The 15,106-nt window shown below is 29.3% G+C and overlaps 1 protein-coding gene across 1 annotated transcript in view; it reads left to right on the forward strand.

Annotated features, from left to right (window-relative positions):
* LOC123298641 overlaps positions 1 to 15,106 on the forward strand; it is a 49,914-nt gene that overhangs the window by 15,729 nt on the left and 19,079 nt on the right. The window lies entirely within an intron of this gene.

Genomic DNA, 15,106 nt, shown 5'->3' on the forward strand with positions numbered 1-15,106 from the left:
TTCTTGCTTTTTCTTGAATTGTTTTTCGAATTTATACAAAACATACTGTATACACTCTTGTATGACAATGTAAAAGGATGAATTGCTAGAATATGTTGTAGGTAGATTTTAAATAGGATTTTTAAGAAATCATCACGTGCTACGTGGTTATGTTTTATGCGTGTCACGCAATGGTAACAATCTCGTCCAACAAGCTGCTACTTGTGTGTATAAACTACACAACTACACTTGCTATATGTATACCTAACAATATTATATTCTCCTGAAACTGTCCCTCATCAGTATCTGTCCTCTTTTAATACATATAAAATATATAAATGATCAACAATAAAATAGGTTTTTACTTTTATAGGTTAGAGGTATACGACCATCGGTAGTTTGTAGTAACTACCCAGATAATATTACATACCGAGTGTGAGAAAACGATTTAAGGTTTTAAAGCTACTATCATCATATACCCGCTTCGCTGAGCTTAAAAGTAAGGCCACCATGTTATAGCCTTCACCTTCCTTGCTCTCACCTATCCCCCCTCCATAACACTGGAAATAAAGGTAGAGATGGTTTTACACAGGTAAAACATATTTGGATCACAAAATTTGGATCGATTTTAGTCCGAATTTTAAAAACTATTCAACCAGTCAGCAAATGCACCCGATTTTTGTACGTTTCGGGTCAAAATTACCTTATATGGGTGAGTTTCAAAATTGGATTTTTTGCAATTTTTTAAGGGGTACAACCCTTTTGAAAAAATCGGGAAAATCGCAAAAAAAATTTTGTTTTGGAATTTGATGAAACTCGGTAGATGGGATAATTTTAATCCAAAAAGTATAAAAATCAGGTTATTTGAATGATCGGACCTATAGAAAGTTGCCATGTCAGTGTGTATCATGCAAAACTTCATTTTCAAAAAAAAAACAAAAGGGAGGATAAGTGAGGGCTATAACGTGAAAGTCTTTTTTTTTAAAGGAAAAATTGCCCAGCAAAGCGGTCGGGCAACTGCTAGTCTGTAATAAAATTGTCTATAAATAAAAACAAAGTAAATTTTCCCTTATATATTATTTCCCTAGCCTGTTTTTAGTCAAGGGTACCGTACTTCGAAATTCCTCACGGATCAAGCTAGTTGAGACATATTCTCATTCATTGTCATATCAAAAACATGTAGTATATAAATGATGTATTTTACTTTATAAATTTTTCGGTTATATAAAAATTGTTTAAAGGTTTTCTCTACTACATTTTTTTGTCAAAATATAAAAAGCTTCACATTTGTATATGAAAACTTTTACAAATATTTTTCTGTAAAAAAAAATTTATTAGACTTCAAAAACCTGACTGAAATAAATAGCTCTTTAAAAGATATACATATACACTTTTATAGTATAAAAAACTAAAAGTGTGAAATATGAGAATACTATTTTTGAGTTTAATATTACAGTTTCAAATCTTTATATTTTTACGTTTGAATGATTTCAAAAGAAACTTTTGTTTTTTACGTTCTCAATTTCTGAATACATTTTAACATACAGTTACCGAACAGTAGTTTGATCTCATTATTTTCGAGTATGCCTTGTGTTGGTTTTCTCATTCGTGACAATGTACGGTTTCAATACTAAGTATATTTGAAAAAGTAGAATGTTGTTGCATGTTACCAAGCGGTGAACTTCTGGTGTCAATATATGTCAAAGCGAACGGAATATACTTATTCTACGTCAAATTACAAATCGTATTTTCCAACTCTCTCGATTGTCTTCAGGAATATATAAACATCAATTAAAGGTGATTCCGACGTAGCTTTAATGCTTAGTATGAGTAATGAAATCAGACTTGAAAATTGTTATAGCTTTCGTATCACTTTTTAGTGGATTTTTAACAGCATTTTGCTTTCGATCGATATAAAAATAGAACTATTACTAAATTTCACTAGCTATGCAATTTCATATTTTTGGGGTGCAATGTCTCGATAACCGGCAGCTTTCTCTGGGAACTTTAGGCTTTTTTGATGTACTATGTGCATATAAAGAGATATATCAAAATCAAGATGTTTCAATCAAAAGCTCGCTCCAAAATTAGTGCAAGTATCTGTTACAATTAACAATCTAGCTACAGGAATTTTCTAAGAATCTAAAACATACAAATCTGGTAACAGATCTTGTTCTTTATATTTTACAAATGCAAAAAACACACGAATGCAAATATTTATTTATTATAAATAAATACACTATTCAAATTTAGGGCCTAAATGGCCGAGCGGTCTTAGGCGTTAATCTTTGACCGTTTGAATACTTAGACTTAGGTTGCGGGTTCGAATACAGGCAGCGGCAGTGTGAACAATTATAATAAATGGGATCTGTGGAATTGATCATATTGTCGCCGCTTGGATAAGAACGAAGTAACCGATTCCACCCACATCATAAATGTTATTGTAGAAATTAATGTAATTCAATAAAGAAAGATTAACAAATATGATGTGGGTGGCCTCTGTGATAAGGCGTATGTCAGAAAAACGGAGGTTAAACCCCATTATTATTATACACTATTCAAATTTTTTTTTTATCAAAATTTTTGAAATAGTGTAGCTCGTTTATCATACATGAGTAAACATAAAAAATGATGAAAATCAAAAATTAATTCATTAAAAAAAACTTTTGTTTGTTAACTAAAAAGCATAATGAATACCAACTATTTTATAATACACTATTATATTTAAATATAACGTTTAAATTATACACCAAAATTAGGTATTTTAAACCTAAAAAGCTTTAAAATGCAAATTAATAAATTATTTAATAAGCATAATTGGTATATGTTACATAATTGGTATTATAATGTATTTAATATGTGGGCAATTTAAAATTTTATTTAAATAATTAATTAGATTAATTGCCGTTGATAAGTTGAATGGTTTTAAATAACAATTTGTGTATGGATATCGATATGATGACGAGTATATAAACTTGTACTGCATGTGTCAATAATACGTACTGACATAAACACTTCGGGCATGAATTCGTTCCATTAAAAAATTTAAAAAAAATGAATATTGGGACAAGCTTTTATTGAACTAAAAAGTAGTAAGTACTTTTTCTTATAAGTCACTCATACTAAAAAGCCTGTACCTAAAAAGTATTTTTTCTTTAAATTTTTAATTTAAAACTAAAAAACGTATGTACATATGTATATCAAATATGGTGGAAGCGATGGGAGACTCAGGACTTATACGTTACCATAAACGTGCATTGTGAAGAGAACTGTGTACCAAATTTCAGCTCGTAGGCAACAGTTGAAGTGGGTGAAATATTTATTGCAAAACTTTTAAATAGAAACAAAAAGTTCATTTGAACATTATGATATGTATTTCCTTTTGAAGATTCAGGACGAATGATTCACCACAAGATTTGATAATAGTACTTAAATTATTTTTTCCTTATAAAACAACAAAATAATAGTCATATAAATTTGTAGTCGAAGGCTTTTCATTTTCGAGGTCACAAAGTTTTTGTTTGTAACTTGTATTTGTAATTTTTGGAATTTTCTAGAAGGACCCCTATGAAAAAATCGAAAAAATCACAACGAAATTTTCATTGCGTACTTTTCTATAACTCGAAATATAGAGTTATCCATAAGAATTCGTTTCAATTTATAATTTGCTGAATATTTCCACTTATATCGACCAAAATCTCATTTGAGCCTTCATATTTTATAGATTTTCAGCGAAATCGCAACATCGAGAACAACTCATTTTGTCATTGAATGCCACTCCCAACAGTTTTACCAACGTTATATTATTCTGGTTACATATCAAAAGTGATTCTGCAAGTGTATTTAACATGGTGTAATTTAACATATTAAATACCTATTCATACTCACACAGAGATACTATTTTAAAAACAGTTTATGGGCGAAGAGCCAGCTGAGAAAAGGTTCAGAATTCATGCTAATCTTCCTCAAGCTGTTAACATCTTTGGCTTTGAACGAAGGTTTAATTTGAGAGTTTTAATTTGGAAATTCCATAAAAAACTCTAGTATGTTGGAAAACAGTATACGAACTTTTTTTGCAGCTCTGTAGCTTCCTCAATTGGCCTTTTCAATACCTTGCAGAATTTGCTGTAGCAAGTGTTTCTAATTTTTCTCAAAAAATGGTTCGATAAGATATTTTCTTACCATAGGATATGTCGATGATATTTAATTTAAAAAAAATTAAAAATTATCTTTCGAAGAACTATAAAAACATTCAAATTAAAAACAAACAAAAACTTTTTTGTATCTGTTTTTAAGGAGTGCTTTGACGTCGACACACTTTAGGTCGGAGAAATCGTCAAGAGAGGCTGGCTCAAGTAAGAGAGTCCATCTCCTCATGGCAGGATGAGACATAGTCTCCTCATCTTCACCACTAAGACAGCTCCTGCAGTAGTCGTGATACACTGCCAGGCCCAGGCGTTCAGCATGGGCATTGGTTTAACATATATCAAATTAAACTGAATAATTAGGTCTTCCTTAAAGTGTTGTAAGCAAAAAATGCCCTTTTTATACCATGTATATATGAAATATACATAGTATTATAAGTTTAGTCCCAAGTTTGTAACGCCTAAAAATATTGTTGCTACAAAAAAAAAATTGGTATAGGTGTTCATAAAATCACCTAATTAATCCATTTCCGGTTGTCCGTCCGTCCGTCCGTCCGGCCGTCCGGCCGTCCGTCTGTGGTCACGATTACTCAAAAACGAAAAGAGATATCAAGCTGAAATTTTTACAGCGTGCTTAGGACGTAAAAAGTGAGCTCAAGTTCGTAAATGAGCAACATGGGTCAATTGGGTCATGGGTCCGTAGTACCCATCTTGTAAACCGTTAGAAATAGAATAAAAGTTTAAATGTAAAAAATGTTCCTTACAAAAAAATAAACAACTTTTGTTTGAAACATTTTTTTGTAAACATCACTGTTTACCCACGAGGGCGTTAATTAGGTACAAATTTTATAGTATGTATTAATATAGGAATATCAAAGTGAATATCTTTTGTTATTTACATGACGTCAAAAAAAAACAAACGATTGCGCATCAACACTTGCGCATTATATGAGAATATCAGTTAAATATGTCAGATATGTATGTATGTGAAATGTGACAGAGTTATCAACACTGCCTATACATGGTATTTCAACAATTAACTCAGTCAATTGTTTGTTTTCACATGTTTCGTACTGGCTCTTGACCTGTTGACGTATTTATCATTTGTATAGTGTTGTAAATTGAGATCACCATATTGTTGATACAGAATAGGTAATTCATTATTGAATTATCGGTAATGGGGAGTGTATTGTATAACTACACTAATGGATACGAGTTTTTTTTTTTTTTTGGCTGTATTGAAAATACATTTTTTTTTATCGAAGTAATTGTATGTATATCAAACGTTTGACGGATACATAAAAGAATTGTAAATAAATTCACTTGAACTTGTAATTAACACTGTAACTTGCCTATAATTAATTTTTTTTTAATTTACAGATCGTTGATTACTAACATTTGTATAGTATGGGAAGAGTATCAAGGTTGCCCATTTTCCTTTACATGATTTTCAAAGATGAATAACATTGATAATTTTTTCTCCTTTATTATTCGGAATAACAATTCAATGAAATATTTACCAAAACTTTAAAAAATATGCTTTACGAGTTAATCGAGGTTTTCACGGTCCTTTATTTTCGAAATGTTAAATTTAAATAAAGTTAAATCGCCTTTAAAACGTTCGGCTACTGACTGGGAAATTGTAGGCTCGAATCCAGGCAACGGTAGGGTGAGCAATTTCAATTAATAGGGCGGTAAAATTGATTACACTGTCGTCGCTTGGATAAAAACGATATAACTGACTCCACCCACATCACAAAATATATAAAGATTAAAAAAATAATGCTGTTGGTAGTCTTTGTATGAAAAGATATCTCAAAAACGGAGGTTAAACCCCATTAATATTTAGGTATGTTAAAATAAATTTAAAAAAGACGCTATATTATTTTTCCACTTTGGCTTATTTTAATTAAAATTCATGCTAATTTCTTATTTTATTTACGATATCATATATGGCCCCTCATTGCTTCTTAAAATGGTCCAACCTCTTTTACTACAACAAATTACGTTGTGAGAATGAATTACCCTCTTGAAATATTTTCAATCACGAACCCAACCCATTCAAAACTCTTCACATGGTGATTAGTTAAAACTGATAAAAAATTAAAATTTTTTTTATTTTATTTTGAAAATAACCACCCCCCCCCCTTGTTTATCTGTTGATATTTCTTATTAACGACCTTGACCTTTCAAATACCAAAACCGTTCTTGACAACAATTTTTATTCAAATCGAACTTAAATTGCGACCGCTAGAGAGGGTACAGACACATAAAAACATGGATACTTATATACATAGATAGTATAATTATCTATACATTCAAATTTTGTATAAATATGATCGTAAAACCAAAAAATCTGCAGTGGATCAGCATACATTCAACAACAATGCCATCACAGGACTGACTTAGGCAACTTTCTAAATGTATGCATGAATGTTGTACCATATACAAGGTCTTTAACATTAATGGCCATTAGTGGTAATCAATTTGAAATTCAATAAAGTGTAATGTACTGATTTTTTCAATTTTGACAAGAACATTTTGTAATATTATATTAAATAACGACATTTAAAATAATTAATTAAAATTATTCCATACCAATTAATATCTTTTATCATTATCATAATGCCTTTTTTAAATTTTCTTTCATATGAGCTCGAATTTGCATAAATAATTTTGCTATGTAAAATGTTGTTTTGAGAATTTTTATTTTTTGAAGAACTCTAAATAACATTTAAAAAAAAAAAAAAAATTTTGAACACTGCTGACTAGGTTTTATTTTAGAGAACATACTATGATCATACTGTATTTGAAATTCATTTCTACGTGCGTGTTATAACTTCTTGCCTGTTTTTTTACCGACTTCAAAAAAAGAAGAAGGTTCCCCAATTCGACTGTATTTTTTTTAATGTTTGTTACATTAGGACTTTCGGCTTCGTAAACCGATTTTGATGATTCTTTTTTCATTTGAAAGCTAGTGCTTTCCGTGTGGTCTCAATTCAATTTGGTCCAGTTCTGACAATGGTGAAATGAGAAAACTATATAAGTCTTAAATTTGCATTAATTACGTGCGCGACAAATGGACGAATAAATCAATATCACGCCAACCGATTTCGATGATTCTTTTTTTAGTGACAAACTACTTAGTGTACTTTAGATTCACTAAAAATCAAAAAATAGAAAAAAATTTAACAAAAAGAAAACCGACTTCATAAAAAAAAACTATTCCGAAACAAATTAATATGCACTAGAAAGTAAAAAAATAACGATAATATAATGTAGTTACAATTATTGTTATTTTTGGAGTCCGTGTTACCCAAGTTAATGTAGCAAACTGTCCTGCCACAGTTGTTTCCCTGGCTGACATCGAATGTAATCACCAACATGCGTACTCACCCTGTATATCGTATTACTATTATATATAAATTTATTATATAATTAAAATCAATTTATGTATTTATCCACATCTCTAGTTGACTGCATTTATATTCAATCTCGGTATTACCAACCGTAATTTTATAAAATAAAAATACTTAATATAAATAAAAAAAAAATGCAAAAAAAAAAGGAATCAATGCGGTAGTAAAGATACAATAATATAAAAATGTGATATCACTTATAATATTTCTTATTAAGTCAGATTTGTTGCTCTTGTTTGTTTATTCGTTTGTTGCCTGTTTGGCCAAGCACCATCATCATCTCATATCAGAAGATATAAAATAATAATAATAATAATAATAAGATGATACTTCTTCTTGTTGTCTATAAGAGATAAAAGGCATACCGTTACATTGCGTTCATACCTTATATTATTTGTATACAGGTAGTCTAGAATTTATTGAAGGTGAAACATCAATGAATTTTATATGTTTTATCATATAAATCGTAAAACAACTGGTTACGTAAAACATTGATTTAGATCTTCAATGACTTGTTAATATATCTGATATATCTCAACATGAGGTCAAAATTTCTGACTATTTGTTTACGGTTTGTTATTCAATTCGTAAGCTGACCGTAGGTGAGCTTCTTAAAAAATGAAAAATTATTATCAACTGGAAACTATTAAAAACTAGTTGTGAGTAGGGTCTGTTGCGGCCCTGGAAGTCCATACGAATAACTTCCCAACATTATAAATAGTTTTAAAAAAAACTCCCGAATCGAAACAACTCCACCGAATAAATAATATGCAATTTTTTTCGGATCATATTGTCGTCAATACACTAAGTTCAACACCTCAATGAAGTCGATATCGTCTATTGCTCGCGCGATATCGATCTGGAAATAATTTTAAATTAATCCTCCCTACTCGAAACGACTCGATCGAATGTTATGAAATTCTTCTCGGATCATATTTCTGCTAATACGCTTCGATCAATACCTCAACTATTTTACATGAACTGTGTATTGTTATAGAATTCGATTTATGCATTTATTTTAGAACAGGACTTATTTTAATGAAAAGACTGTAGTGGGTATTCGGATCTTGTTCACATAAGGAGCCTACTGACCTAAAAATGTTCCCAATTTTAACTGAAATTTTGACTTCAACCACAAATTCTTAAACATAATTGCGAATAAAAACAAAACTGCAATTCATATAAATAGAGAATTTTTTTTTCAATATTTCATAAACTCTTTCTACCGTAACTATGCAGACAAGTGGAGACACAAACTATAATATAAATTGATAAAATGCAATATGTAATCGTTACAATTGTCACACCTCTTTTAGAAGTAAGAATGGTCAACGACCGACCTTTTAAACAGCCATGATTTTTCTATAACCATAGCGTTCAATTTAATACTAATGATGGATTTGAACTTTCCTTTTTCCAAGAAACACGTTCAAGAAAAATGAAACTTTCAACATTCATTTGAAATTTCAATACCTTATAAAGTAAATGAATCAAGAAATAATTTTTGCTTTAATTTTTACCAACTTTCTTCCTTTTAATTCAATAACTTTTATTTGAAACGTTTTTATAAACCTAACTTAAAGAGATAAGCCTACAAGTTAAATCTCATAAAAGGTTTACTAAGAATTTTTTTAACACAACAACAGACGTATTTTGAGTATTTTCTTCAGCTTTTAGGGAGGGATGTAATGAGCAATCTTGCAAGTCCATATTTGATGTTGCAATTTTTCATATTTTCAAGCGCTTTTCTAAAGGCTTTTCTGACACAGTGCTACGAAAGTCATATTTTTAATCTCCGAACTACAAAAAAGGGTGTTATAAGTTTGTCTGCTATGTGTGTGTGTCTGTCTGTCTGTGGCATCGTAGTGCCTAAACGAATGAACGAATGGTAATTTAATGGACAGTGTTTTTAGCTATGTTTCAAGTCCGAATTTTGGGTTTCGTATCCGAAAATACTAAAAAATTACTATGATCTTCCAAACCGGCTTAATTTGGAAAAGGTTTTCAGGAAGAAGGCAATTTAATGGAGAGCGTTCTTGGGTATGTTTCAAATGCGAGCTTAGGGCTTCGTAGCCGAAAAATTTTTCGGGGGTATTTTAAATTTCACTTGTAACATAAATGGCATACAATTAGGTTTCTATTTAAACCAGTCACAGTGTGATTGATATTATCCGTTTAATTTCGATTTAAAGTTAATTCACTTAAAAAAAAAAAACACCCTTTATATTCATAGCAATTTTAAAGTTTATTCATCATAATGTTTCGGTGGTTTAAGCTAAAGGTCAACCAAACGGGGTACAAATGAACTACAAAATGAATGTTGGATATGGACACAATGTTACACAATTATCCAATTATAGTGGCATGTAGCTAATTAATAGTTATGTATAGACAACGTATGTATTTAAATATACAATACATTCATGCATTCATATACAAGTATGCATATACAGAGTTGTTCAATTAGATTTTACCACGTAAATGGTAGGCAAGATGTCCAATAAGATATTACCATTTAAATGGAAGAGATACATTGTCCAAAATGATGTTAAATGAATCTGCCGTGTAATTTAAGAACAATATGACAGTATGAAGCATGCGTAATCTTTAAAAAAAAGATAGCAATGATGTATGGAATGAAAAATTTGGGCTATGAATAAAAATATACAATCTTTTAGGTCAACGATCTGGGAAATTCCTGCAACTTTCATGAAAATCAGTATGCAGGGGTTTTTTGGGGCGAAAAGTTGATCTAGCTAGGTTGCATTTTAAAAAAACGTCGTTTTATCTGTCTTTTCATGAAAAACTTAAACATACATTGCAAAATATGACTCTGCCTGACATATATCGGTGTATATTATAGTAACGGAATAAAGTACATTACCGGGACATTCAAATTGATATTTGTGTGAAGTTTTAAATGGTTCTTATATTAGTGATAAAATTTGTGTCGTTTTAATTCAAAAAATATCGAGCAAAGCTCGGTCATCCAGGTACTAAAAATTACACTATATAAGTGTGTAGGTATTAAATATGCATGGTATAAAGGAAAGTCGCCTCCCATGTCTGCCTGTCAGTTTATCCCTCTAACTCTTTCTAAAAAACGCAACAAATTTTGAAACGATCATGTAGATAATGTTTAATCGGTTTATATGTGAAGTATATTCTAATTAAAATTTCGCATGTGTAAATAAAAAGGAACCAAGTCGCCAAAAAAATTACTTCCCTTTTATGTAGTTTACCATTTTTAATTCTAAATTGAACTCGCGCGAAGCCGGACCGGGTTGCTAGTATAATACACATACACATAACAGAGAGTTTTGTGGGTATTTTATATCAAATATATCCCCTATATGTATAATATACATACCTATCTCTAAATATATGCACAAAATGTCCCAAAAGCTATTGAATCATTTTGTAAATATCTACTTGATTTGGCATTTTTTTTTATTTAGTTTTTTGACTTGACTTAAACTTGTACAACTGATAAAGCATGGAATATGTTTAGAAACAAGTTTTGGGTATATTTTCATCAAAATATATTCTTATTTTTCCCACTTTTCTATTTCTAATGAAAGGGTGAACAGTGGGAAACCCATGATTCTATTGAGTGGAAATCTTATTAAGTAATGTTAATAATTTGCAATTTTACCTTCATTTTGCCATGTATATGAAATATATCAAGGTATACTAATTTCAGACCCACATTCTCGAATTTTACAAATGTGACAGAGATCGAATCATATAAAAACATAGATATCGGTATAAAGAATTATTATTGCCTACATACGCGGTCATTGTGGGACATATTTAGAAATATCAGAAATGTAGAAAACAGAAAATGCATGTCAAAATTATCGAGTGACTTTTAAGACACATAATTCCTACTTTATTACATACGAATATATAAAAATACACTTATCTTGCATGTTCGATGTCTGTCTCAATCATCACTATGGTAGCGCCCTTTCTATTGTTTCCAAAAATCACAAAAAATTTCTAGGTCATCGAGCTTTTTATTATTATTTTATGGTTGAAATTGACTGAAAAATGATAAATTATATAGATTATTCTTTTCAATTGGATATTATTTCTATATCAAAAGATCTAGAGAGCGTGATAAAAAAATATCTAAAATATTAAGACAACCTGGTAGTTTATTAGAATACCATAATCCATCATTTGATGAACAGAGACGGCTATTGTAAGAGTATTCCATCACTTGGCCACAATATATTATATATTTTTGTAGTTGCGTGGTTTTGTAAAGCTAAAAATAACACATGATTTGACTACAAGCATGTATGTGGTTTATATGTATGTACCGTGCAATAAACCAAAACTTTTTTACGATACTGTAGGGAAACAAGCACCTTAGTCAATTTTAATTTCACTTTCAAATTTTGTCATGGTTTCAAGTTTTTTTTTACATTTTTATGAGTAATATGGGTAATAATTTTCAACGGGTTTTAATTAGGAAATATACGCTAAAAAACTAAAAATATATTTTAAAAAATACAGTAGCATTTATAATAAAAATTAATTTGACATTTGTCTACCATTTTAAACTGTAATTAAACATAAATTCATTTATTATTCTACTCTAGTAAATATGTACGTTTTTTTTTTATTCATTTTTAAACATATTTTATATGTACCTAGAGCTCGTTATGTTTTATTAATTTTTTTTTTTATATGAATATTTCTATTTACATTATTTAATAATTAATAAATATATTTTATGACGACTGGTCATCAAACATTCATCCTTTTTTTTTAACAATAATATAAAAAATTTAATGTTTATAAAAAAATAGCATTAGCGGCGGCGTATGTGATAAAATAAATTAGTTTCGTTTAAAAAACTTAATTTATTTATTCTTAAATTAATCCAAAAATGTAAATACATTGAATAAAGGGTCAACAAACATTTATAAAATAAAAAATGAACTTTTATGCAGTAAAAAAATCAATAAAATAAATAATTAAAAAATCAAAAACCCGACTGCGTTAAATAAAATCTGAAAGGAAACCAACAAGTCCAGTAGTTCACATTACGATTTTAACAGTCGGGCCCCGACTAATGAAGTCGTCATATAAACTACTGGACTTGTTTGTTTCTTTTGAGATTTTATGTAACGCAGTCGGGCTTTAGAGTTTTTAAATTATTTAATTTATTGTAAACTTTGTCCCGGCACTAAAAAAACTCTCTTATTCGACTATATTAAAATTTTTTTAACCAATTTATTGTTCCTTATTAAATTTAGATATGTTATTTAAATGTGTTTTTGTAAGTCCTTTTTAATCTCTATATTTTGATACTCTACTCGAGGGGTTTGGTTAGTTTTCGATCTCGGGACACTTGGGTTTTTAAGACGAATATATCGAAACATATAATAAAGAAATTTACAAATCATTTCGAATACTTGTGCATAGTTAGTATCCGACAACGCCGTACATATATTGTGCTGGTGCAGGAGGGAGGCTCAAAGGGTATACCCATTCATGTTTTAACCTGTACTTATCTGTCCGCGTAAAACTGACGCGAGGGTGCTTATTTTTACATTTAGGAACATCTTTTTCAACATGATTCCTGGTTTTTCATTTCACACGGAAAATTTTAGCATGGGCTTGTAGTATATTATTAATTTTTGGGCCCAATTGTTTTCATCTATCATATTACAATAACAGTTTTTAATGGGATAAAATAATTTAAATATTCAACTTTATTTACAAACAATTAACTCTCCAGATATTAATTATAAAAATGATTTGTCACGATTATTAGTTAAAAAAATAAATTTAAAATAATCAAAAATAAAAGTTAATGAGGTGCGAAAAAAAAAATGTTATCACTATTATTATTCATAAATGACAATGCATAAATAACAAATTTTAATTTATGCAAATTTGTAAACAATATGTTAATAAATTTTTTAAAACTGAACGAAAAATATTAAAATCCAGCCTGATATTTATATTTTTCACGAAAATATCGACTTATGTATTGTATCTAACGTCCACGGAGAGGAGCGAGGTGCCATTTTGGAATACCCAACGTCACCGTTTTCAATTAAATTCATGGTATTATTTTTTCCATAAATTCTTTCATTGATACATGAGTTACTTAATTTTATTGAATTTTTCATTCCAATTAAAGTGCTGTCACTCTTAATAAGGAAAAATTTAAGAAACAAAAAGACACCTCCACAAAAACGTTATCCTTCCAATTAAATATTAAAACGTTCAAACACAATTTCATGAATTATGTTACATGCTCCAATTAACATTTCAAAAAATAACAGAACAAATTATAAAACTGTCTGTTTTTGAAGGCAGGTGTGTTATGTTTTTTTTTTTTTTTCAATATCATAATAAAAATAAATTTCATTCAATTTCATATCACAGTCAAATGACATTTTAATGGAAACTAAATTTAGTATTTTTCATCTCTCTATGGTTGTTATATAACATGATGAATAATATTTTTTGAAAAATGTGTAAAAGTCTGAATTATATAATTGCATTTAGGGCTCTGTTATATTTTTTTACAAACTATTTTCGATGTAAGAGTAAAATAATAACCTTTATGTAAGGGTAACATAATAACTTTTTTAACTTTATGACGTCATCAGAATATAAAAAAATTAATTTTGCTCGAACGCATCCAAATTTTAACCAATATTGATAAACCAAGTATGTGATCCTACTAAATCTGGGTCACACTTTTCAAATTTGTGATCAAAATTAACCTAGCTGTAATATATTTCCAGAATGTGGAATTCTGGTCCTGGACTTAAGCACGTAAGTAATAACTTACGAAAAATTGACGTCACAGCTGAAAAGAATCCAAAAAGATCGGATCAAATTTGCCTGTGATATGAAAAAATCGAATTTCTTAACTTAATGACGTCAACAGAATCCAAAAAATTTAATTTTGCTTTATCACATCCAAATTTTATCCAATTTTGATAAAAACGTATGTAATCCTACTAAATTTGGGTTATACTTTTCAAATTTATGATCAAAATTAACCTAGCTCAAATAAGTTTCAAGAATGTGGAGTGCTGATCCCGGAATAAAGCATATAAGTGAAAACTAGCGAATAACTGGCATCATAACTGAAAATTCAGTTCTTTGATAAAAAAATAAATTTTACATTCAACAGTTTGCTTTTAAAATCGGTATAGAGCAAATGAATAATATATTTTCATTCAAACCGCTTCAAATATTGAGCCCTGAAAATGAATGAATTTTTTTAAAAACAATCTTAATGTTTTTTTATCCTTTTTTTCTTCATTGAAGGTATATTATATTTATATTTATTATACAGATGATAAAACTGCGAACGACATTCTTTACGTTTCGTTTTACTTTGTATAATAATATGGTTCGTTGCAAAAACAATAAAAAAAAATTAAAAATAACTAGACATAAAATGTAAATAAAATAACCAGGAGCGTATCAAAATTTGTTGCCATTCTGGAGCGGAACTTAGGTCCCTGTGGACCTGGACTTGGTATAGATAAGGTCATCGATTTATTTGGTGAAGTTTTTTTT

Source organism: Chrysoperla carnea, chromosome 4, assembly GCF_905475395.1.
Source record: "Chrysoperla carnea chromosome 4, inChrCarn1.1, whole genome shotgun sequence".
NCBI lineage: Eukaryota > Metazoa > Arthropoda > Insecta > Neuroptera > Chrysopidae > Chrysoperla > Chrysoperla carnea.